This window comes from Eschscholzia californica, unplaced genomic scaffold, assembly GCF_041429995.1.
Source record: "Eschscholzia californica isolate CP2 unplaced genomic scaffold, dmEscCali1.0.p SCAF_6, whole genome shotgun sequence".
Classification (NCBI taxonomy): Eukaryota; Viridiplantae; Streptophyta; class Magnoliopsida; order Ranunculales; family Papaveraceae; genus Eschscholzia; species Eschscholzia californica.
In genome coordinates, this window is record NW_028238483.1 from 34,093,187 (window position 1) to 34,120,555 (window position 27,369).

At 36.6% G+C, this 27,369-nt stretch overlaps 2 pseudogenes; both read right to left on the bottom strand.

Moving 5' to 3' along the window:
- Nucleotides 1-1,785: 1,785 nt before the first annotated feature.
- LOC147533928 (cytochrome b561 and DOMON domain-containing protein At5g47530 pseudogene) lies at nucleotides 1,786-2,844 on the bottom strand (annotated as a pseudogene).
- A 10,078-nt stretch (nucleotides 2,845-12,922) lies between these two features.
- LOC147533929 (cytochrome b561 and DOMON domain-containing protein At5g47530 pseudogene) lies at nucleotides 12,923-14,133 on the bottom strand (annotated as a pseudogene).
- Between the last annotated feature and the right edge of the window lie 13,236 nt (nucleotides 14,134-27,369).

The following is a 27,369-nucleotide window of genomic DNA, read 5'->3' on the forward strand; positions in this document are numbered from 1 at the left end:
CAGAATTCGGGAGCCTATTACTCCGACGAGGACAACCCTCCAACACTAGTTTCGGGCACCCATCTCAGGGCTTCCTACCTTTAGGCACCCGATCATCGAATGCCTCTCCACCCGTCATTCCCGATGGTAATGCCTCGGCAATTTGAAATTATTCCGGCGTTCCTCCTCGACCCTCAGGAAAAGATGCAACTCGCAATTCTGCGAGCGTCCCGATTCTACGGGCGCCTCCATCCTTCTGTTTTCGCTCACACTCAGAACATCATGAATCGACCAAAGAGAACTACCTCTTGTCCGACACATCTTAATGATTATGATTGTTCTCTTCCCACCATCCCATTCTCGGACTCCTCTTCAAAAGTGGTTTATCCCTTAACTGAATATCTCTCAGTTACTCCATTTTCTCGACCTCATCGATTTTTTCTCTCCTCGGTTCTTTCCACAACCGGACGTTCCACGTTCACCGAGGCTTCGAAATCTCCTCACTGGCGTGTTGCTATGAATAAGGAGATTCAAGCCTTGGATTCAAACAACACATGGGCGCTTGTTCCACTTCCTCCGAATGTCAAACCTGTTGGTTGTAAATGGATATACAAGATTAAATTCATTCCGATGGTTCCACCGAACGTTATAAGGCTCGATTAGTAGCCAACTGATACACACAAATAGAGGGCCTTGATTATCATAATACATTTGCCCCCGTTGTCTAATTAGTAACGGTTTGTGTCTTCCTCTCTATTGCCGCCATCAAAGGTTGGCCAGTACATCAACTTCATGTTAATAATGCCTTCTTACATGGAGATATTGAGGAAGAAGTCTACATGAAAACCTCTCCCGGATATTCCAAAAAGGGGGAGTCTTTCATTTGTCGCCTACATAAATCCATTTATGACCTCAAACAAGCATCGCTGCAGTGGTTCTCTAAATTCTCCTGTGTCCTAATCTCGATATGATTTATTCAATCCCTTTCTGATCATTCACTTTTTTCTTGTTCCAAGGAATCAATTTCAGTTTTCGTACTTGTAGTGGGAGAGAAAGAAGAGAAAAATGAAGACGGGAAACTTTTAAGAGTTTTTGGATTAGTCAGAATATAATTTCAAATGGCTTGAGTCTGTTTACTTGAATGAAATAGATCTTGTGGAGTCATATTGAGTATTTGAAGATACATCCTAAAAAACATGTCCTTGTTTACCAACACATATTGTCTTAAAAAAAATTCAATTCTCTCTCGACACCTTCCTCAAAAATTCCAATTCGTGCATATTCTTAGCCATATTGCACAAATGATTACATATGACTGAAATAAATGAAGACGGGCCAGCGAAGTAAAACAAAGAAAAACAATTAATCAAGGATATCGAAAAACAAATGATTCTTAAAGCGATGTTGTTTAAGTAGCCTAACGATCTAAAATTCTATACAATTATCAAGTAAACTTAAGAAAGAAAATACAGCAAAGAATGAATGTACTCTACACGGTATATAGCTACACCATCATCTCAGGTTGGGATATTTCTTCGCTTTAACGGGTATTGCTACTTCCGCTCTACACGTGAATGACCCTCTAAGCATAAAGTATTCAATGCGGCTAAACTCTAAAGTAGAAATATCAGCTAAGACTGAAGGATACGGAAATAAATAATGTATATTCAGTTTAAAATTCAAGTACACTTTCCAATTATCAAAACAGAAAGTTTGGAGACATGTCAGAGCAATCAAATCCAAAATAATAAAACATGAATTCCGACAGGCTTGTTACATCAAGACTCCAGTAAATAATTGTAAAATCTAGACCATGACATCAGGGGTTGGTAGCTCAGTGGCAGACGTGGCGCTCTCGTTCTTCCTTTTGATAATTACGGACCAAGAGATAAGTTCTAAAGCAACGGCTATGGCACCCAAGGTAGATATAACTCCGATGTAGATATTCTTCCACTTCTTCTCGGGGTCTAATATGTCAATACCTTTAAAAACGTTCAATACACTCAACACAATCACGACATAACCCGTCAATTGATGATAGACATTCCAGTAGCATCTGTACTTGTGGTCTGGTTTTGGCCTTAGACGCATTGCAAGGACCTGTAGTGTAGCGAGAGCAAAGAGAACAATGCCGATATACCTGTGAGCGTCGTATTGAATGCCCGAAGATTTCTTACCCAACACAAGACCAGTTGCCCACCCACCAACACCAACTGCATAAGCAGTCGTCTGACATGCTACGTGCAAGTAAAACCATCTTGGACCTGTGGAGTCCAATCTCTTCAAATACCTTGCAATTATTGCACCCAACGGCATTATTGTTCCCCAACTCACGGCATTCACCACCCCATGTACATTCTTGAGTTTAATTCTTGGACTTGCTCCTCCTTTTGCTGGTTTCGATATGTATCCTGAGAGAAGATTAAGAGAACCAAAAGATCGAACATTGGGTCCTGAAATACGGTGCATCCCAGGAGTTATTCCGTCAAGAAGAGGTCCATCCTGCCATAACTGATTTATAGTTGTAATGTTATCGTCTGGAAGTTGGAATGTTGCAAATATAGTGATCTCATTATTGGCGTAGGTTGCAGATATATCATGAACAGGGAAACTGAGAGGTCCCTCTTGGAGTCGGGTTTTGTAACTATTCAATGGGGAAGAGTAGGCATGCATTGAACCATTGGGACCTTGAAAAGCAACAAAAGCTTGGGCTCCAACCATACCAGTTTTAGTAGGATTGATTGCCCATGCAACCCATGTTGAAGAAGTGATGTTTGCGTGTCGATAAGCGATATCAACAATTCTGGTTGATTGGTTGAAATTCCAGTGGATGAAAGAGTTGAGAACAGGAAGATCATTGCAGAAATTGTAAACACGGGAGGTTTCGTCTTGGGCGAAAGAATAGTTGGAGCAAGTTTGTTGAAGTAGTTGAGCAGAGGATGAAGATGAAAAGAAGAAGAGAAGAAGAATGAAAGTGAGAAGGAAAAGAGGTGATTTGAAAAGAGAAGAAGACATCTTAATATTGATGGATGGTACCTTGTGCTGATTATCAATCAAGAAGAAGAACTTAAAAGTGGTGGAAGAGTAGAGAGGTAGTAGTAGTAGCAAGTAATATGGGTTCTACATATTTATATATGTTAGAGATTTCATCCTAAACCCAGTTGGGTTTCTATTTCCCAACTCTAGCCGACTAATGAACTTTCTAATTCTCTAGTGCAGTGGGGTTGTTTCAAGTAGGATCCTGGAAACAACAAATTCAGTTAGTTTCTATTTCTAATAACTCCTAATTCCAGTAGAATTGAATGAACCAATTAAATTCATGGTTTCTAGAAGTTCTAAAGCAAGTTGATTTATAAAATAGCAAATGGCACGAGAACTTCTAAAGCAAGTCACTTGTAACAATTTCAGATTCTCAGAAAAGAAATTCTGATAACCCTTACACATAATGTTGTTATTAAGGGCACCGGCGACCGCCCCATGCACATGCACTAGGGCCATCACCCAGGCCCGACAAGGACGCTCCAGCCGAGACTCCACATAACTCAACTATTACATCAAAATCTCTTTGTGCATATGTGCAAAAGGTGCGTCACTTTCTTGGAAGAGAAAATCAAGACCGACCTATGGAATTCTTCCAAGGTCGTAATGATAATTTTTCGGCTCTTCGAAGCCAAATTCTCACAATAGAACCAATTCCTCCATTGACTAAAAATTCATAACCTTGCTTACCAAGAAGAGGCACAACAAATGCTAACCTTTGGTTATGCTTCTCACCATGAATCGACTGCTTTAGCAACAAAGAACAACACCTCTTGGTCACGGTTTGGTGGGCGATCGAATATTCTGGGGGCACACTCCAGAAACTGCATCCACCACCCAACCGAGAGGAGTTCTCAAGTGGTCGATTGGCCCAAAATCAAAGGTCAAAAGGAAAGAAGCCCAGGCCTCAATGTGATCGTTGCCATTAGTTAGGACACCTTGTTGAGAATTGTTACTTCCTTCATGGATTTCCGTAGGGACATCCTCAATATCGTCAAAACAATTTCACCACTACAGACGGTGTTAGAGCTTCTTCTATGACTAAAGAACAACGTAGCTTCTTTGTTGGCCTCATGAAGCAACATCAAAATCAACTCTATACGTACGATTCTTACTTCTCATTCATGTGTTGTCGTTCCGGGCGCCACAAAGCATATTTGTGTCACTTTATCCTCTTTCACTCATATAGATTGGCTCCACCAAATCTTTATGTCCGTCTACCCGACATATCTAGATCCAAAGTTATTCTTGATGGGTCCATATATTTTAATAAAAACTTTTATATCAAGGATGTAATCCACATCCCGTCTTTTAAACTTAACTTAATTTCGATTTCTGAAATTACTACAAAGCTTCCATGTGATGTAAGCTTTAATTCATCCTCTTGCGTCTTTTTTCAGGGCGAGAAGCAGTCAAAGATAATAGTGAGTGCTAGAATGCAAGATGGGTTTTACTTCTTTCACTTAGGAGATAGTTTTTAAAATTCCATTAATTTTAATGTTTTTTCAATTTCTAGTAAGAATAGTTTTGGTATTTGGCATTGGCGATTAAACCATCTTTGTTTTGAGAAATTAAATTTATTATGAATAAAGTACCTTTTATTAAGTCTATCTCAAATTAAACAATTCCATGTGATCTATGCTCAATCTAAACAACCTCGCTTGTCTTTCCCGCATAACACATCTAGGTCTTCTAGACCCTTTCAATTAGTACATGCAAATGTATGGGGACCATTCTCAACCCCTTCCCATTCGGGATGTCGATATTTCCTCACATTCTTTGATGATTATTCACGCTGCACACGGATTTTCTTAGTGATGTCCAAATCTTACACATTTAAATACATCGTTAATTTTAATAGTTTAACGATTACCCAATTCAATTCTAGGATTGAGGAATTTAATCCGGGAAATGGCCCGATTATATTTCCAACCATTCAAACCTTTCGTTCCGATAATGTAACCGATCGAATTTCTTTCCAACGAACTCCAAAATTGGTTCCAACCAAAAGGCATCATCCATCAAAGAAGTTGTCTTTACACACCCCAACAAAATAGAGTTGTTGAACGCAAACATCGACACATTCTTAATGTAGAAAGAGCTTTACGAATTCAAGCTCATCTATCCTTAGACTTTGGGGTGAATGCGTTCTCACCGCCGTTTATTTAATTAATAAACTCCCTTCTCTGATTTTGAAAGAGTTTTCTCCCCATGAGGTGTTAGTAGGGTCCCCACCATCTGTTCACCACCTCCGAGTTTTTTGCAAGGAATGAAATGTCGAAAAATTTCGGTCGAAATGAGCGAAACTTTTTGGTTTTTCAATATAGGTACAACCAAATACACATACACCAATCTCGTGTAAAACTTTGCTCGAAATCAATCGAAATTTTGCTCGAAATCAATTCAGGATACTTACTTCCATTTGTTCTTCATTTTTCTAGTTTAATCTTCATCTCTCTTCACTGTTTCTCCTCAGATCTTCAAGAAATCATTTCATTTCTTCTTACCAAGTAATTTATCTCATATTGCTGATGAAGACTCATAAAAAAATTGGGGGTTTTAGTGTTGATTTTGAATGAAATCTACAGAGAGTGAGAGCATGTCAGCTGGAGGACGATTTGAGTTTTAGGGTTTTTTAGGTTTAAATGAGAATTTATAAAGACGCCCCTCTTTAGAGTAAAGGGCGCTTGCTTCACTCACAAGAGAGGCGCTTTTAATACTTACAGGGTGCACCCTTAACACTCTTTTCGGATGTCTCACTTCATTTTCAAATTTCTAATATTTACCCCCTACTATAAGGGCCTCAAGTTCTTTCTTTAAGTCAACCCCCTGGATTACTGTTTTATTATAGATAATCCCTGTAGTTAACGAACTTTGTCACAAACCCGTCAACTTCTTTTCAAGTTTACCCTATATTTCATGTTAGTATCAAGACTACATATTTTTTATGCTTAGTTATGGTTGAAAGTCTTGTTGTGCACAACTACATCACATTTATATTATTTCCGTAGTTTTGTTAAATTTGCACACAGACCGAAACGTTCCCACTTTTAGGCCGACCGAAATTTCCACCGAAACCGAATTTTCATTCCTTAATTTTTTTGCTTGTCTTTGTTACTCACACAATACTTCCATCAAAATAAAGATGGATCCACGTACAAAACCCGGAATATTTGTGAGATATCCACATAATCAAAAAGGGTATCGAATATAAGACATCTCTACGAAGAAGATCATCACTTGTAGACATGTTGTATTTTATGAAACGATGTTTCTCATGAAATACTCTTCACCGGATCAACTCCACTATAATATTTGCGATGATGTGTCCATTGATAATCCATCTCTTAGGTTGCATTCTTATGCACAAGAAAAATTTACAAGCACTCCTACATTAGAGGGCTCATCTATTAAGGGCGTTCCCCTCTTGTCTGAGGGCATTCCACCCTCAGGCGCTCATACTACAGGCACCCATTTCCAGGGCACCCCGTTTCCAGGCGCGCCCAAATGACCGGCACCCAAAATTCGGGAGCCTATTACTCCGACGAGGACAACCCTCGAACACTAGTTTCGGGCACCCATCTCAGGGCTTCCTACCTTTAGGCACCCGATCATCGAATGCCTCTCCACCCGTCATTCCCGATGGTAATGCCTCGGCAATTTGAAATTCTTCCGGCGTTCCTCCTCGACCCTCAGGAAAAGATGCAACTCGCAATTCTGCGAGCGTCCCGATTCGACGGGCACCTCCATCCTTCTGTTTTCGCTCACACTCAGAACATCATGAATCGACCAAAGAGAACTACCTCTTGTCCGACACATCTTAATGATTATGATTGTTCTCTTGCCACCATCCCATTCTCGGACTCCTCTTCAAAAGTGGTTTATCCCTTAACTGAATATCTCTCAGTTACTCCATTTTCTCGACCTCATCGAGTTTTTCTCTCCTCGGTTCTTTCCACAACCGAACGTTCCACGTTCACCGAGGCTTCGAAATCTCCTCACTGGCGTGTTGCTATGAATAAGGAGATTCAAGCCTTGAATTCAAACAACACATGGGCGCTTGTTCCACTTCCTCCGAATGTCAAACCTGTTGGTTGTAAATGGATATACAAGATTAAATTCATTCCGATGGTTCCACCGAACGTTATAAGGCTCGATTAGTAGCCAACTGATACACACAAATAGAGGGCCTTGATTATCATAATACATTTGCCCCCGTTGTCAAATTAGTAACGGTTTGTGTCTTCCTCTCTATGGCCGCCATCAAAGGTTGGCCAGTACATCAACTTCATAACTAATTAGTTATAACTAATTATGAAAACTTATTTCTCAAGCTCAATAAATATCTCCCTTAGATATTTGAATTCCAGAACCCATTGATCCATTTAAATATCTCAATATTTTCTTGACAATGACCATATGTTTATCTGTTGGCTTGTGCATGAATTGGGCTGTGTAATTGACGGCAAAGGAGATGTCTGGTCTTGTTAATGTGAGATATTGAAGAGCTCCTACAAGGCTCCTGTATTCAGTAGGGCTGGAAAGCTCAACACCATCTGTGATGGAAAGTCTCTGTCCACTTGAAACTGGCAGCTTAGAAGGTTTGGAATCCAACAGAGATGCCTTTTGGAGTAGCTGCAAGGTATATTTCTTCTGGGTTAATAACATGGTTGATTTTGATATATCATGAGATACCTCAATACCCAAGAAATATGATAAATCCCCTAAGTCTTTCATTTTGAAAGCTTTACTGAGATCTTGAATGAGTTTATTGATCAGTGATGTAGAGTTGCCTGTAAGAATAATGTCATCTACATAAAGTAGAAGAACCACTATGTCTGAGTTAGCATGAAATACAAACATGGAATGATCTGTTGTACTTTTCTGAAATCCATATTGACATAGAAAGTTGGCAAATCTATTGAACCAAGCCCTTGGTGCTTGCTTAAGACCATACAAGGCCTTGTGTAAATGACAGACATAGTCTTCCTTTCCTGGCTCAATAAACCCTTGAGGTTGAACCATAAATACATCCTCCTCTAGAACACCATGAAGAAAAGCATTTGACACATCTAACTGTTTGATGTGTCAAGCCATTGTGACAGAAATAGTGAGAATAAGTCTTATTGTGGTTGCTTTAACAACAGGACTGAAAGTCTCTGCAAAATCAACAACTTCTTGTTGATGAAATCCTTTTGCTACTAATCTAGCTTTGTATCTTTCAATAGAACCATCACTCTTTTGTTTCAATTTATAGACCCATTTGCAGCCTAAGATATTCATGGACTTGTTAAATGGAACAAGAGACCAAGTTTGGTTCTGTTGTAGGGCTAAAAACTCATCATTCATTGCCTGCACGCATTCTACTTGCTTAGCTGCTTCTTTATAGGAAGTGGGTTCTGTTGGTAACTTTAGAATGGTTAGGTAGGCTACATTTAAAGTGTGGGGTGAGGAGAAATGAGCCACAAAGTCTGTAGGAAGCTGTTTTGGCTTGATAATGCCATTTTTCCTTCTTGTAATCATTTGTTCAGTAGGAAGTTGCCCTTGTGAGATAGCTGGTGAACTAACTAAACAATTAGGTGTCCCTATCTCAGAGGTAGGTAGCTGAGATGACCCAGAATTAGCTGGTGAGCTAGTATGTAGACTAGATGTACCTAATTCAGGGTCTGTGGACTAATGAGTGATGAGGGGAGGGAAAGGCAGTGAAATAAATGGCTGAGAACTCTGACCACTACTAGATTGTTGCTTAGAGATGTTGGTATATGGAAGATTACCCTCATCAAAAGTAACATGTCTGGAAATATAGAGTCTCTTAGAGATATGATCATAACACCTGTAGCCCTTGTGTTCATTGCTGTAGCCTAAAAACACACACATAATACTCTTTGGACTTAACTTGTCCTTCCTCAATTCTCCTAAATGAGGATAGCAAGCACAACCAAATATCCTAAGAGTAGAATAATCAGGTGATGTATGAAACAGTACTTCAAAAGGAGATAATCCATGAAGTATAGTTGTGGGTAGTCTGTTAATGATATAGACAGCAGTACTACTGAATGCATCAAACCATAAGTATTTTGGTAAAGAGCAGTGAAATGATAGAGTGTTACCCAATTCTGTGATATGCCTGTGTTTTCTTTCTGCTTTACCATTCTGCTGAGGAGTATATGGGCAGGAACTTCTGAATATAATGCCATTTGAGTCCAAATACTTCCTGAAATCTCCCTTTTGTAACTCAGGAGCACCATCAGATTGAAAATATACTATCTTTACCTTAAGTAGATTCTCATTTGTTGTTTTAAAATGAGTAAAACACTTCAAGCTATCAGACCTCACTTTCATAGCATAAATCCAGCTGAATCTACTAAAGTCATCTAGAAACAGTATATAGTACCTTGCCCCATTTAAAGTGGTGACAGGGGCTGGTGCCCAAATGTCACAATGAACCAAGTGAAGAGGAGTGTTGGTAGTGCTACTAGATGAAGGAAATGGTAAGCACTTACTTTTACCCAAAGCACAAGAGTTACAAAATGAGTTTGGGTTTGTAGTAGAAAGTACTATTTTGTTGTCTTTGTTCAGTTGTCTTATCACATCAGCATGTGTATGACCAAGTCTAGCATGCCAAGTATCATAAGAACATGCAGTTTGAGTTAAATTTGCAATTTCATGCTTGTTATGAATGACATTTTGATGAACTTCTATAGGGTATAGGTTGTTTTTTACTGGTCCTTCTGCTAAAATTTGTTTTGACCAGATATCTTTAATACTATAACCCCATGGCATAAACTTTACTGAAACAGAGTTATCTTTAGTGAACTTAGAGATGGAAAGTAGATTCCTTTTTAGATGAGGAACACACAAAACTTTGTTTAGATCAAACTCACAAGTTGAGGTAGAGAGTTTTGATGTACCTGTACTTTCAATTTGCAAAAACTTTCCACTGCCAACCATGACAGCTTCAGTCCCTTTGTATGCTTGAGGTGAGATTATGTTAGCTGCAGCATGAGTCATATGACTACTAGCTCCTGTGTCAGCTAACCAGGCCTGATCTTTTTCAGATGATAAAGGTGATTGATTACTTGTAGTATAACATGTTTCATAAGTACCCTCAAATTGAATATCTTCACAATCATAGTATATATCTTCATTTTCAGAAGATAGAATAGCAGTGTGACATTCCTGATATACTTCTTCATCATCACTTTGATCATTGCTATACCTATCCACTTTGTTCTCATTTTCATAAACCATTGCATTGTTACATTCCAATAATGATTCTTCTGCATATGGGTATGACCTAGATTCTAAATGGTGATTAGGAGAGCTAGAATCTAAATTTTCAGGTTGTTCTTCAGTATGATAACCAGAATGAGGTTTTATATTGTTGGGTTTGTATCTGAAATAGCAAACTCCAGCAGAATGACCCCACCTCTTACAAATTCCACAAGGAATTGAGGAGAAATCAAAATCCTCAGCTCTCTGACTTTTATGTTGAGTGTTGACAGGAGCAGGAACATCTATAGTATGAAGGTGAAGGTTTGGTTCTTGAAACCTGTTTTTGATTTGACCTGTTTGTATAGTAGGCTTCATGAACATAATCCTTGCTAGATAACCACTGTTCATGTTGAGTAAGCCTAGACTTAAGCTGGGCTAATGATAAAAGTTCATTATGTGCTCTAAGAGCAGTAGTAAATTGATCATAATCTGATGAAAGACCATTTAGAGCAATTCGAACTAACTCTGAATCAGAAACTCTATCATGAACAGTCATCAAAGAATCTGAAATATGCTTAATTTCTCTTAGGTATTCAGCTATAGATGCATCTCCTTTCTTAACATTTTGTAGTTTTCTTCTTAGTTGATCTTTCTTAGATTCTAATCCTTCATTATTTGTTAGATCTAGGTATTCCCAAATTTCTTTTGCAGATTGTAATCCATATATATCATAATAAATCGATTTGGACAGAGTACTTTTCAGGAAAGACATTACAAAACTTTCTTTTGATCTCCAAATCTGGAAATCTGGATTTACTTGTTCAATTCCTTGAATGAACTTTAATTGAGGTGGTTCTTCAAATAAACCATTCACAAAACCTATGAGATCATAAGTTTTTAACATTGTTTCTACTTGGTCACGCCACATGAGATAGTTAGAATCATCTAACTTCTCAGTTATGAAGTTAGTAACAGCAGAGATAGGTGGTAAAGTACCTTGAGTTGCGGAAGCCATTGATGAAAGCTTGGAATAAAGGCCGAAAAAACAGTAAGTAACTTGCTATATAGAACTAATTCAGAGATTTAATCTTCTAATTGAATGATTTTAATCTTCTTCTTCTTCTTTTTGTTGTTTGAATGTTTGATTTTACGAGATGTTAAATGGTGATTGTTCTTGAGCTTGATGGAAACCCTAGTTAGGATCTAACACTGGCTCTGATACCATGTAAGATTTCTCAAGCTCTGAATTTTATTTCAATCAAACTTATTTCTTTGCTTACATGAGTTATTTATAGGAAGAGAAAATAGAAAAGAGATTCTGTTATGAAAACAGAATTAGTTATAACTAATTATGTTTTCATAACAGAATTAGTTGTACTAACAACTTATTTATCACTAATCTTGTTTCAGGTTTATGGAGGCTGCCTTTAGAGGAATTGAAGACAAACTTTGACTGACTTGAAGGACCGGGCTTTGACTGGACTTTACTAAGTCAATTACAGACTTGTTGACTTAGGTTAAGAAACTGAGTTTAGGAAAACCTAACTCATTTCCTTTTGTGCGAAACCCTAGCCGTCTGCTCTTCTCTGCTCTTCATTCGCAAACCCTAGTTCTTCATTGTTCTTCCTTCATAAACCTTTATTGTCTTTATCATGTCTGTATTATTACTGTTAATAATGTTAATAATGCCTTCTTACATGGAGATCTTGAGGAAGAAGTCTACATGAAAACCTCTCCGGATATTCCAAAAAGGGGGAGTCTTTCATTTGTCGCCTACATAAATCCATTTATGACCTCAAACAAGCATCGCTGCAGTGGTTCTCTAAATTCTCCTGTGTCCTAATCTCGATATGATTTATTCAATCCCTTTCTAATCATTCACTTTTTTCTTATTCCAAGGAATCAATTACAGTTTTTGTACTTGTAGTGGGAGAGAAAGAAGAGAAAAATGAAGACGGGAAACTTATAAGAGTTTTTGGATTAGTCAGAATATAATTTCAAATGGCTTGAGTCTGTTTACTTGAATGAAATAGATCTTGTGGAGTCATATTGAGTATTTGAAGATACATCCTAAAAAACATGTCCTTGTTTACCAACACATATTGTCTTAAAAAAAATTCAATTCTCTCTCGACACCTTCCTCAAAAATTCCAATTCGTGCATATTCTTAGCCATATTGCACAAATGATTACATATGACTGAAATAAATGAAGACGGGCCAGCGAAGTAAAACAAAGAAAAACAATTAATCAAGGATATCGAAAAACAAATGATTCTTAAAGCGATGTTGTTTAAGTAGCCTAACGATCTAAAATTCTATACAATTATCAAGTAAACTTAAGAAAGAAAATACAACAAAGAATGAATGTACTCTACACGGTATATAGCTACACCATCATCTCAGGTTGGGATATTTCTTCGCTTTAACGGGTATTGCTACTTCCGCTCTACACGTGAATGACCCTCTAAGCATAAAGTATTCAATGCGACTAAACTCTAAAGTAGAAATATCAGCTAAGACTGAAGGATACGGAAATAAATAATGTATATTCAGTTTAAAATTCAAGTACACTTTCCAATTATCAAAACAGAAAGTTTGGAGACATGTGAGAGCAATCAAATCCAAAATAATAAAACATGAATTCCGACAGGCTTGTTACATCAAGACTCCAGTAAATAATTGTAAAATCTAGACCATGACATCAGGGGTTGGTAGCTCAGTGGCAGACGTGGCGCTCTCGTTCTTCCTTTTGATAATTACGGACCAAGAGATAAGTTCTAGAGCAACGGCTATGGCACCCAAGGTAGATATAACTCCGATGTAGATATTCTTCCACTTCTTCTCGGGGTCTAATATGTCAATACCTTTAAAAACGTTCAATACACTCAACACAATCACGACATAACCCGTCAATTGATGATAGACATTCCAGTAGCATCTGTACTTGTGGTCTGGTTTTGGCCTTAGACGCATTGCAAGGACCTGTAGTGTAGCGAGAGCAAAGAGAACAATGCCGATATACCTGTGAGCGTCGTATTGAATGCCCGAAGATTTCTTACCCAACACAAGACCAGTTGCCCACCCACCAACACCAACTGCATAAGCAGTCGTCTGACATGCTACGTGCAAGTAAAACCATCTTGGACCTGTGGAGTCCAATCTCTTCAAATACCTTGCAATTATTGCACCCAACGGCATTAGTGTTCCCCAACTCACGGCATTCACCACCCCATGTACATTCTTGAGTTTAATTCTTGGACTTGCTCCTCCTTTTGCTGGTTTCGATATGTATCCTGAGAGAAGATTAAGAGAACCAAAAGATCGAACATTGGGTCCTGAAATACGGTGCATCCCAGGAGTTATTCCGTCAAGAAGAGGTCCATCCTGCCATAACTGATTTATAGTTGTAATGTTATCGTCTGGAAGTTGGAATGTTGCAAATATAGTGATCTCATTATTGGCGTAGGTTGCAGATATATCATGAACAGGGAAACTGAGAGGTCCCTCTTGGAGTCGGGTTTTGTAACTATTCAATGGGGAAGAGTAGGCATGCATTGAACCATTGGGACCTTGAAAAGCAACAAAAGCTTGGGCTCCAACCATACCAGTTTTAGTAGGATTGATTGCCCATGCAACCCATGTTGAAGAAGTGATGTTTGCGTGTCGATAAGCGATATCAACAATTCTGGTTGATTGGTTGAAATTCCAGTGGATGAAAGAGTTGAGAACAGGAAGATCATTGCAGAAATTGTAAACACGGGAGGTTTCGTCTTGGGCGAAAGAATAGTTGGAGCAAGTTTGTTGAAGTAGTTGAGCAGAGGATGAAGATGAAAAGAAGAAGAGAAGAAGAATGAAAGTGAGAAGGAAAAGAGGTGATTTGAAAAGAGAAGAAGACATCTTAATATTGATTGATGGATGGTACCTTGTGGTGATGATCAATGTAGAAGAAGAAGGAATCAAAACTTAAAAGTGGTGGAAGAGTAGAGAGGTAGTAGTCGCAAATAATGAAGTAATATGGATTCTATAGTGTAGTGGGGGTGATGATCAATCAAGAAGAAGAAGAACTTAAAATAAGTGGTGGAAGAGTAGAGAGGTAGTAGTCGCAAGTAATGAAGTAATATGGATTCTCAAGTGTAGTGGGGTTGTTCTTCTATTTATATATGTTAAGAAGAGATTTCTTCCTAAACCTAGTTGGATTTCTATTTCCCATCTCTAACCGACATGTAAACTTTCTAATTCTTGTTTCAAGTAGGATCCAGGAAACAACATATTCAGTTATTAGTTTCTATTTCTAGTTACTCCTAAATTCATGGTTTTTAGAAGTTCTAAAGCAAATGGCGGGAGAACTTCTAAAGCAAGTCACTCCTAACAATTTCAGATTCTCAGAAAAGAAAATCTGATAACCCTTACACATAATGTTCTAAATTTCGGGTTTCGGTCTATTTTATCTGTCAGGTTGGATGTCAAAATATTTCTGTCAATGTGGAATAGCTAATACAAATTCAAAGAAATACCGACACCAAGGTTATTAAGCAATCAAGAAGCATTAGAAATAACAAACTATAACGGATTTTCACAGACTGCATATTTGCTGCTTAAGATCATAAGGATCAGCTCCTTTCTCTTTCATATGGGCGGTTTTAGTGGCTTCTCTGTCAACTTCCTTGTCGTAAGAATGAAGCTCTTTAAGAACGCGCTTGCAAGTACCTGTCTTAATCTTCAAGTTTCTTATTGTTTCCATATTCACTTACCTGCATGATATAAATACTTTCAATCTCGAATCTAGTGGACAACCCCAAGATGTATCAGGTTTGCGTAAGTGATATCTTTCAAATGCGACTACAGATATGGAGGATGTTACAACAATAGTAAGCCGTTGTTCATGAGCTAGCAAATTAGCAGAATAAAGTTTTCAAGGTTTAGCAGAAGTTAGTTTAATTGTCGAGGTTTAAGCAATACAAAAGGGGTTTGATCAAAAAGCGTCTTAGACACATAAATTTTCATCGTATTATACAGAATGTGGGACACGAAGAGATGACAATAAGTGTGCATCCAACCTCATCATCGTCTATTCCGATCAACAAAATTCAAAAAGGTATAATTCGAGTGAGGGGCACGAAAAGAGGTCATGTAGGGATATGCATAATTCTAAGTTGGGCGGCAAATCATCAGTCTTGGAGATGTACGATCTCATGTTATATTTTTCATTCTTAATGCTCTCATTGCTAGCAGGAAATTTAGACTAGCTCACTTTTTTCTTCATTATAATAAGATGAATTATGTCATTTCCAAAGCAAATTGTGTGTGTATATATATACCGAGAAACACAATAATAAAACGAGCGTCCGACTCTTATTTATTAAATACTTCAATTCTCATCAAACACACACATTTAGAATAAAAAATACAAACAAGTAGAGACAAATACAAACGTCCACACTATCGGTAAGTACATTTTATATATACTTAGACCTTTATTATAGAATACGCACAGTCATGCATGATGTAGTCAATCATGCTTGAACAAGTTTGTCGGTTCGTTAGGGTTAATTCCTCTAGCATACCATTTTGAGACTCTTCCACGGAAACCTGTTACATTTACGAACATCGGAGTTAAGACGGAAAACAACAGGACCTCCACAATGAATCTGGTTGTAGAATCTAATGGGTTCATTAGTGAAGTCAAAACTGTATCCACCATTGAAGGGAATGTTCCAACATGATCCACAGACATGGGTTGATGCTTTAGGACCTTTGCAACCCTCATGCTTCCACACTGTGAAAGTACTAGCATTGGCAAAATCACTCATTAGGGTTACAAATACTAGAGCCAACACAAAAGAAGTAAACATCGTCGCGTTTTTGTTGTTAGCAGTCGCCATAGCAATCAATCAATTGAACAAAGATAAATAAGAAACTGAAATCTTTATACTAGTTTTCGTGAGGTGTAGTGATATGCTTGTGGTTGTGAGTTTCGTCTCTATATTCCATCATGTATTTATAGAGGCAAATTGATATGAGAGTTCATGACCAAAATATTTTTTAACATAAACACCATTGACCAAAATATATGTCTAACCATAAGACCTGGCCTGTGCTCCTATTCCAAATAAAATACTCCAATGTATTAAAGAAATGATAGTGGCTTAAATTTACTTTTCAAATAAAGAGAAAATTTGAAGTTTTCAAACGACCTAGTGATTACTATTTCAAAAAGAACCTTTGTGTATCACAAGCTTAGTTTCTCTTTTCAACAAGGCTACACAGTCTGTCTCATGTGAGAGAAACTCTTTTCATGCACGTGTCTGAACATTTGAGATGAGAGAAATTCTTGTTTTTCTCACATGCGGTTTAAGTGGGACTGTGGAAGTCCCAGGAGGCGCATTGATTATACTTTTTGTTCGCTTTTTGATTTATCATGGATCATTTTTTTGGTCTTATCCTGCCAGATTGCTATAAAGTGATGGTCCGATATACGTGGTATAATAGGGTTGTCAATAACAAAGAGAACTTCAATCTGTCCTCCTTTGTAGATGAGGAAGAGATTAGACTTGTGGATATAGAAGTTTGTATAGCTTTTCCTAAACTTTAAGCAATAAGATGATTAGGGCAAGATAAAGTCGTATTAGATACAGTTTCTTCGTCTTTTGGAGTTTGGTGGACCATGTCGTGTGTCTTTAGTGTCTTCTCAACACGTTAATCTAATACATTTTCGCTTATAAAAAATGACAGTGTAATATGTTTAAGTAGTTTGAACTAGTCAGAATTGAATGACTTTGAATCCATCCCTAGACTAATTTGGAATATGTCACTAATCAAATAGAGTATGTTGGAGAATTGTTTAGGGTTGTCTCTTTTTTTTTATATAGACGTGCATCAGAAATCTAAATATGAGTGATTCCTAAATTCAACTGTTTTGCCTGGTTATATTCTTCTAACAAAGTCTAATCTACGAACAAATATTTGTATCCAAAATATATTTCCACCTAAAATAACAAATATATATTTTAGAAGAAGACTTGTTTTAACTTTTGAGATACAATTCTACCAGGGTAATTGATGCATACGATAACTCAAATAAACAAGTAAAGCCCAGATGGATTAATAGTCCAATTATACAATCCTAAATTCATTCTGAGATTCCAGGTGAAATAAGGGCGAAGACCCAATTTTTAACTTTTTTTTAGTTAAAAAGACAAGTTAAAAAAAATTTGTTAGAATTCAAATTTTGTATTTTTTTGTTAAAACCCCTAAATATTTGTATTTTGTTTGGTTAAAAACTAAATATGTTTTACAAAGGTATTGCAAGTCGTTGTAAGACATCGCACATGTGTTGCAAGACGTTGCAAAACAGTTGTAAGGTGTTGCAAAGCAGTTGTAAGGTGTTGCAAGGCGCTCCAAATCTACTGCAAAGCAGTTGTCGCAAGGTGTTGCAAGTTAAAAAATACCCAGGGAGCTAAACACTAAAAAAAATTGATTGATCATTTTTCACCAAAGTCCAAAATGTTTAGGGAGTTTTGATCAAATTTCCCATCTATATCTCCGATGCAAAACTTAATTTGGGTCTGAGATAATGTAACAGCATTTAATTCGAAGTCAAGACTTGGTTGTCCAAGTGGTTGATAGTGTTGACAGTGTTGACATAACTTCTAAAATCCTGGAGTTCACAAGTTCGATTTACAACTCCCACAATCCTGGAGTTCACAAGTTCGATTTCCAGAAAAGGTGGAATCCACGATTAGGGGTGAACCCGAGTCGAGTCGAGTCGAGCTGAGTAGTAAGATGTTCAAGCTCGGTTCGTGTATTTGACTGTCGAGCTCGAGCTCGTTCGAGTAATTGTCCACTTGTTCAAGCTCGGTTCGTATAAGTTTGAAAGAACTCGAGCTCGCATTCTTTTAAGCTCGTTTATCAAAATACTTCAAATGGAAACTTTCTAAATTATCAAAATACTTCAATGATCATTTGTCACATACAATAGTAATGATTAATGATTCATATTCCGATAATTGTTTAATGGTAGATATTTCATGTACAAGTTTCAATACTAATACGTAAATATGTACTACAATACTATAAGAGTATGTTAAACGAGTTGTTCACGAGTAGCTCGTGATACACTAAAGAATGATCAAAGTTCGGCTCGTTTACATAAACGAGCATGATTTTGGGCTCGTGTTAAGCTCGTGCTCGTTATTATTCGAATCGAGCACGAGCAATAGTCGAATTGAGCTCGAGCAATAGTCGAGCCGAGCTCGAGCAGCTCGTTAAGAGCTCGGCTCGTGTACACCCCTATCCACGATTATAGAATTTGAGTTATTAAAGGTATAAATAATAAGTTTGATGGGTTTTAGGACCCTTTGATTAATGGTTTAACTTAGACGGGACTTATCACATCTTGATGAATGATGATGTATCAATGCCATTTAATGACTAACGTAAATCGTAGCTCATTTTCAAAATAAAAATTATAAGATGTCTCAAGAAGATATCCGCTATTTGAGGATCTCCATTGCCGCATCTACATTAAAAAAAAGTTATTGATCTAGGAAATGACACCAAAGTAATTTTAAAATTTTTAGAATGTAGCATTAGAGACGTCTTTTGAACAAATGATCTCTACTGTGTCATCTAGGAAATAGAATCTCGACTGAGACTTGACACACATGACAACTAGAATTTTTTTGAGTTCTGCATTAGAGGTACTCTAAACCACTCTGTAAATATGAGTGAGTTTTAGGTATTTTATCATTCACTTGTATCTGGTCAATGTAGTTAATCAAACTCACAAATTGTGGAGATCAACGTAATATAACCATTGTCAACAGTTGGTAGCCCAAGTGGTTCCAAGGTGTTGACATAAACTCCAGAAACCCCTGGAGGTCCCAGGTTCGAATCCCAGAAAATTATTTGAATTGGGAATATTAGGGTATAAATAATGTAGTGTAGTTGGGCTTTAGGCCATTATCTAGTTGGGCTATAGGCCTGGTCATGTTAGAGTTTGAGTGCTCGAGATTCGAGCTTATCACATCTTTGATGTATCAATGCCAAAAGTAACGACAACATAGTCGGTTTCCAAAAAAAAAACGTAATATAACCTTTAATGAATTTGACAGTAGCTCTATGTGGAAAAGGTCGAGATTGAACCACCACTTAATCATGTACTATTATTTATTTTAGTTTATATCTTCTAATTGATTGTGAAACTTAATAGAATTAAGCTATTTCTAGGAGACGAAATAAAACCTAATCAAAATCTCTCAATTGATTATTTGATTAATCTTCTAATTCTAAGTTGTGCGGCAAATCTGTCTTGGAGATGTATCATCTTTTCATTCTTAATGCTCTCATTGCTAATGCAATCACTGGAGAAAATTTAGAGGAGCTCACTTTTTCTTTTATTACATTAAGATGAATTATGTCATTTCCAAAAGAAATTGTGTGTATCTATCGAGAAAAACAATAATAAAACGAGGGTCCGACTCTTGTTCATTAAATACTTCAATTCTCATCAACACACATTTGTAAGAAAAAATACGAACAAGTAGAGACAAATACACACGCCCACACTATCCGTAAGTACATTTTATATATACTTAGACCTTTATTATAAAATACGCACAGTCATGCATGATGTAGTCGATCATGCTTGAACAAGTTTGTCGGTTCGTTAGGGTTAATTCCTCTAGCATACCATTTTGAGACTCTTCCACGGAAACCTGTTACATTTACGAATATCGGAGTTAAGACGGAAAACAACAGGACCTCCACAGTGAATCTGGTTGTAGAACCTAATGGGTTGTTTAGTGAAGTCAAAACTGTATCCACCATTAAAGGGAATGTTCCAACATGATCCACAGACATGGGTTGATGCTTTAGGACCTTTGCAACCCTCATGCTTCCACACTGTGAAAGTACTAGCATTGGCAAAATCACTCATTAGGGCTACAAATACTAGAGCTAGCCAACACAAAAGAAGTAAACAACGAAGCGCTTTTGTTGTTAGTGGCCGCCATGGCAATCAATCAACTAAACAAAGATAAAGATGAACTGAAAAGCTTAATACTAGTTCCTTAGTTCGGCTGAGGTGTAGAGATATGCTTGTGGTTGTGAGTTTCATCTCTATATCCATCATGTATTTATAGAGGCAAATTGATATGAGACTATGAGAGGTAATGACCAAAATATTTTTTAACATAAACACCATTGACCAAAATATATGTCTAGCCATAAGACCTGGCGAATGCTCCCAATTGAAATAAAATATACGTATTAAAGAAATGATCGTGGCTTAATTTTGCTTTTTAAATAAAGAGAAAATTTGAAGTTTTCAAACTAGCTAGTGATTACTTTTTCAAAAAGAACCTTTCTGTAAAACAAGTTAGTCTTCTTAATTTATCATGGGACATTTTTTTTGTGTCTTATCCTGCCAGATTGCTATGAAGTGATTGTCCAAATTATGTGGTATATATATTAGGGTTCTGAATAACAAAGAGAACTTCAATCTGTCATCCTTTGTAGATGAGGAAGAGATTAGACTTGTGGATATAGAAGTTTGTATAGCATTTCCTAAAGCCTTCCTAAACTTTAAGCAATATGGTGATTAGGACAAGATAAAGTCGTATTAGATACAGTTTCTTCGTCTTTTGGAGTTTGGTGTCTACTCAACACGTTAATCTAATGCATTTTCGCTTATAAAAAAATGACAGTGTAATATGTTTAAGTGGTTTGAACTAGTCAGAATTGAATGACTTTGAATGCGTCCCTAGACAAATTTGGAATATGCCACTAATCAAATAGTATTTTGAAGAATTGTTTCGGGTTGTATTTTTTTTTTATAGATGTGCATCAGAAATCTAAATATGAGTGATTCCTAAATTCAACTGTTTTGCCTGATTGTATTCTTCTAATAAAGTTGCATCCACGAACAAATATTTGTATCCAAAATATTTTTCCACCTAAAATAGCAAATCTAGATTTTTAGAAGAAAACTTGTCTGAAGATACAATTCTACTAGGGTAATTGATGCATACGAGAACTCAAATAAACAAGTAAGTTACACAAACAAAATTCGGATTTAGATCTTTAACACCACCTTAATACCAGAAACAACAGATCCAGTAGAAGGTTTCTTGAACAGCCTAGTTCATAATTTCAAACTAATCCACCATTTCATCAAGTAAAACCCAGATGGATCCACAGTCCAAATACAATCCTAAATTCACTCTGACATCCAGAGGGAATATTATATCTCCAATGCAAACAGAGAAATTCTATTCATCCCTCCATTTTGGTCCCTCCCCTAGCCCTCCGCCGATGTGGCAACATATCACTTGAGTGTAGAGCAATTGGAGAGAGAATTGTGAGAAAATATACTCTAATGATATGACGCCACATCGGTGGAGGGCTGAGGGAGGGACCAAAATAGAGGGATAAATAGAATTTTTTTATGCAAATTTTAATTTGGGTCTCATGTAACAACATTTAGTTCCAAGTCGAGACTTGGTTGTCCAAGTGGTTGATAGTGTTGACATAACTTCTAAAATCCTGGAGGTCGATTCAAGAAGAGGTGGAATCCAAGTACAGTTATTGAATTTGAGTTATTAAAGGTATAACTAATAAGTTTGTTGGTCTTTAGGACCCTTTTATTAGTTGTTTAACTTAGACGGATATCGTACTTATCACATCTTGATGATGTATCAATGTCATGTAATAACTAACGTAGATCGTAGCTCATTTAAAAAAATGTCTCGAGAAGATATCTGCTATTTGAGATTCCTTTTGAGGACCTCCATTGCCGCATCAACATTTTCTACATTAAAAAAAATTATTCATCTAGGAAATGTCACCAAACTAATTTAACATTTTTAGAGTGTAGCACTAGAGATGTCTTTTAGACAAATGATCTCAATTGTCTCATCTAGGAAATAGAATCTCGACTGAGACTTGACACACATGACAATAAGAGTTTTTTTGTGTTTTGCATTGAGGTACTCTAAACCACTCTGTAAAAATGAGTGAGTTTTAGGTATTTTATCATTCACTTGTATCTGGTCAATGTAGTTAATCAAACTCACAATTGTGGAGAACAATGTAATATAACCATTAATGAATTTGACAGTAGATCTATGTGGAAAAGATCGAGATTGAACCACTCAGTCAACGTAATATAACCATTAAGTTTCTTTTTAAGAAACTTATACTAACTTTTGAAGTTCGTATTTGACATCAACAAACAATGTACATATATTGTACATTTTGCCAGTGTAAACAAATATCGATTTTTTAATGAAGTTATTTGCCTTAGAATGGTAATTATAAAGAACAAAGATTTGTTTGCTTAGGAGATTACCCTTCAAACTAAGTCATCTCTTCAAACTAAGTCATCTCTTCCAATTTAATTTATATTCTAAAGTTAGAACTTGTCAGCTATCTATCCAGTTGCATTTGAAATTAGAGTGGGAATGACTAAATTAATTTGTGAAATAGAATGAAGTACTCAGAATTGAATGACTCTGAATCCAACCCTTGACTAATTTGAATTATGCCACTAATCAAATAGAGTATGTTGAAGAATTGTTTCAGGTTGTGTTTTTTATTTTAAAGATGTGCATCACAAATCTAAATATGAGTGATTCCTAAATTCAACTGTTTTGCGTGCTTGTGTTCTTCTAATGAAGTAATTTCATTAGAAGGTTTTTAAGTCAAGACTTGCTTGTCCAAGTGGTTGATAGTGTTAACATAACTTTTAAAATCCTAAAGGTCACAAGTTCGGTTCCAAAAAAAAAAAAAGTTAGGTGATGTATCAACGCCACGTGGTGACTAGCATAGATTGTAGCTCATTTCCCAAAAAAAAGAGAAGAGTCTAAGATGGTTCAAGAAGATACCCGCTATTTGAGATTCCTTTTGAGGACCTCAATTGTAGCATCAACAATTTCTACATTAAAAAAAGCTATTCATCCAGGAAATGTCATCAATTTCTAAATTTTTAGAGTGTTGCATTATAGATGTCTTTTGAACAGATGATCTCAATAGTGTCATCTAAGAAATAGAATCTCGACTGAGACTTGACACACATGACAATTAGACTTTCTTTCAGTTATGCATTGGCGGTGCTCTAAATTACTCTATTAGGTAATTTATCAATCACTTGTATCTGGTCAATGTAGTTAATCAAACTCACAATTGTGGAGAACAACGTAATATTTCCATTCATGAATTTTACAGTATATCTATGTGGAAAAGATCGAACTGATCGTGAAACTTAATAGGATTAACTTATTTCTAGGAGACGAAATAAAACCTAATCCAAGTCTCTCAATTGATAATTTGATTAATCTTCTATAACGTCTCAAGCCTTAGCAGTTGCCGATATTGTCCCGCTTTAACCATCTCACACAGGTACAGATTTTTGTTCTTCGCGAAGGCACCACAAGTCTACCCAAAAGACTTAGGTACTTACTAAGCTTGAGCGTACACCTGTAGTCCAGCCTCTGGGTGGGACTATTACAATTCCTCACCCTCAGCGAAGAGCCGTCATCGGTATTGTTCCGACTTTAACCACCTCACACAGGTACGGAGTTTTGTTCTTGGCAAAGGCACCACGAGCCCACCTAAAAGGCCTTTGTACTTACTAAGCTTGAGCGTACACCTATAGCCCAGTCTCTGGACACTCATGCGAGCAATGTGGGACTATTACATCTTCTAACTCTAAGTTGGGCGGCAAATCAGTCTTGGCGATGTATTATCTCAATTCTCAAGTTCTATTTTTCATTCTCAATGTTGCCATTGCTAATGCAATCATTGCAGGACATTAGACGAGCTCACGTTTTCCTTTATTACATTAAGATGAATTATGTCCTTTCCAGAAGAAATTGTGTAAGGAGAAAAACAATAATAAACCCAGGGGTCCGACTCCTTTATATTAAATACTTCAATTGTCATCAATCACACACATTTATGATAAAAATACAAACAAGTAGAGACAAATACATACACCCACATTATCTCGAAATACATCTTATATGCACTTAGACCTTTATTAATATAAAATACGCACAGTCATGCATGAGGTAGTCAATCATGCTTTAAGAAGCTGGTCAGTTCGCTAGGTTTAATTCCTCTAGCATACGATTAGAAGACTCTTCCACGGAAACCCGTTACATTCACCATGATTGGAGTTAAGACGGGAAACAACAGGACCTCCACAATGATTCTCGTTGTAGAATTTAATGGGTTCTTTAGTGAACTCGAAACTGTATCCACCATTAAAGGGAATGTTGAAACATTTTCCACATCCAAAGAATGCTGCATACAAACCTTTGCAACCGTCATGCGGTTCTCCACTCGCAATTGTGAAAGTACTAGCATTGGTAAAATCACTCATTAGGGTTACAAATACTAGAACCAACACAAAAGAAGTAAACAACAAAGCGTTTTTGTTGTTAGTGGCCGCCATAGCAATCAATCAACTGAACAAAGATAAAAATGAATTGAAAAGCGTTTTTGTTGTTGGGCGAGGTGTAGTGATATGCTTGTGGTTGTGAGTTTCATCTCTATATTCCATCATGTATATATAGAGGCAAATTGATATGATCAATGACCAAAATATTTTTTAACATAAACACCATTGACCAAAATATATGTCTAACCATAAGACCTGGCCTGTGCTCCTATTAAAGAAATGATGATGGCTTAAATTTATTTTTTAAAATAAAGAGAAAATTTGAAGTTTCCAAACTAGCTAGTGATTACTTTTTCAAAAAGAACATTTCTGTAAAACAAGCTAGTTTCTCTTTTTAATTTATCATGGATCATTTTTTTTTGGGTTTTATCCTGCCAGATTGCTATGAAGTGGTGGTCCGATATATTTGGTATATCAGGGTTCTCTATAAGAAAGAGAACTTCAATCAATCCGTCATCCTTTAGCTAATTGAAAATGAAATACATTGAAGGATATGAAGCCATTTTTTCATTTTGGCAAAGTACATGGATCACATGACCAATAAAAGTGGACCACGTAGAGATTTAGACTTGTGGAGTTAGAAGTTCGTCCAGAATTTTATTAAACTTTAAGCAATCGTAATCATGTTATCGGGACAAGACAAGTCGTATTAGGTACAAATTCTTCTTTATTTAGAGTTTGGTGGGCCGTGTCATGCGTACTTAGTGTCGTATCAGCACGTTAACCTATTACATTTTCCCTTACAAACAAATGACGGTGTAATGTGTTTAAGTACATAACAAAATTGAGTAATTTCTTTAATTTATGGTCCAATTGATCTAGTGTCATTTTAATAAAGAATTTAATTCAATATATAACAAAATAAAAGGAGTTTTGGAGTCCACCAGCCTTTGGTGGAACGGTTGGACACCCCTCTTAAGACCATGAAGTAGTGGGATCGAGTCCTAGTGGAGGCAGTTTGTCATCAAGATTATTTCATGTAATTTAGACTATATATTAAATAAATAATGTAATAATTTGTCGGGTTTTAGGCTTCTTTCTTGTTGTTGGACTTTAAGTCTCTTTCATTCATGGTTTGAATTAGGCGGTTATGATGTTTATCACATCTTCATAATGTATCAATGCCTTGTAACAACTAACTTAGATCATAGTCGAATACTCAAAAAAAAAAGAAAAAACAGTTTCGACGGTTCTTGCACTAATTTTGACATCTTCTAATTATCTAATATATAAACAAAATAAAGAATTCCTTTAAAAAGTTTAGAGCTATCTAGTTGCAATTGAAATTAGAGTCCAATTGGCTAATTAATTAATGGATAGAATGAGCAAGTCACAATTTAATTACTTTGAATCCATCCCTAGAATAATTTGAAGTAGCCGAAGTCATTCCAATTATCTTTAAGACCAAACCATATAAGAGCATCTCCAATGCAACACTCAAAACTATAAATCTTAGAGTGCCACGTAAGATTTTTTTAAAGTTCTTCTTTAAAATCCATCTCCAATGCAAAACTCAACATGAATCTCTAAAGTGATGTGTCAATATTTACTTTAGAGATCCTTAAGAGGACATTCTAAATTCCTCTTTGAGGATCTTTAAGTGCTACATAAGCAAATCAATTACTTTTATATAGGTTTTTAGAGTTTCTCTTGAGTGTTGCATTAGAGAAGGTTTTGGAATAGAGTGTCTCTGAATGATCAAATAGGAAAGAGAACATTTAGAGATCCATTTTTCACACTTGACACAGGATTTTTAGAGTTTTTATTGAGTCTTGCATTGGAGATGCTCTAACACTTGCATATATTGTCAACAATTGTTTGACCAGTTTGTTGTGCAACTACTCTAAAAACTCGAAGATCACGAGTTCTATTCACGGTAGAGGTGGAATCTATGATTTGTTTGACTTGTGTCAAAGGGTAAATGAAGTGACTTTCATGTTCCTACAATGACTTTAAGGATTTTTATATCTTTTTTAGAATATAAAATATCTTTAATGATAGTAGTTATCGGACTTATTCAACTCTTGTATTTTTCATGATAAATCCAGACAGTATTGAACGGATTAAATGGAATGACTCTTGGAGTACAGTTAAAAGAAAACGTTATTTTCCAAATAGCCCCCAATTTTGAGATCAGCTTCCTGTCTAGACCCCTACTTTATCAAAAATATACCCAGATGATCCCCTTTTTCAGTTACAGTTGTTACTCCGTTAACTAGTCATCACATCTCTCTCCTCCATCTCATAGCCTCTCTCTGCCACTTCATCATCTTCTTCATCGGCGAAGGTTGTCGGCCGACCAATTTTTTCGCCGGCAACCTTCAAACATAAAATAAATAAAAATGAAAAAAAAATCTTTTCTCTCTGTAAAAAAAAAAAAAAAAAAAAAGTTCTTCTCTCTTCTCCTCTTTCTCTCTAAACACTCTGGCGAAGGTAAACCCCTTCGCCGGAGGTACGTCTGTTCGTTGAACGGATTTGTTCTTGAGCAGACCTTCGTTGAACAGGTCTGTTCAAGAACAGACCTACCTCTAGCGAAGGGGAACCCCTTCGCCGGAATGTTTAGAGAGAGATATGAGAGAATTTTTTTATTTTTATGTTTGAAGGGAGAAGAGAGAGGTGAGATGAGGTGGAGAGAGAAACTTTTTAAGGTCACCGGTATTTTTGACCATTCGGC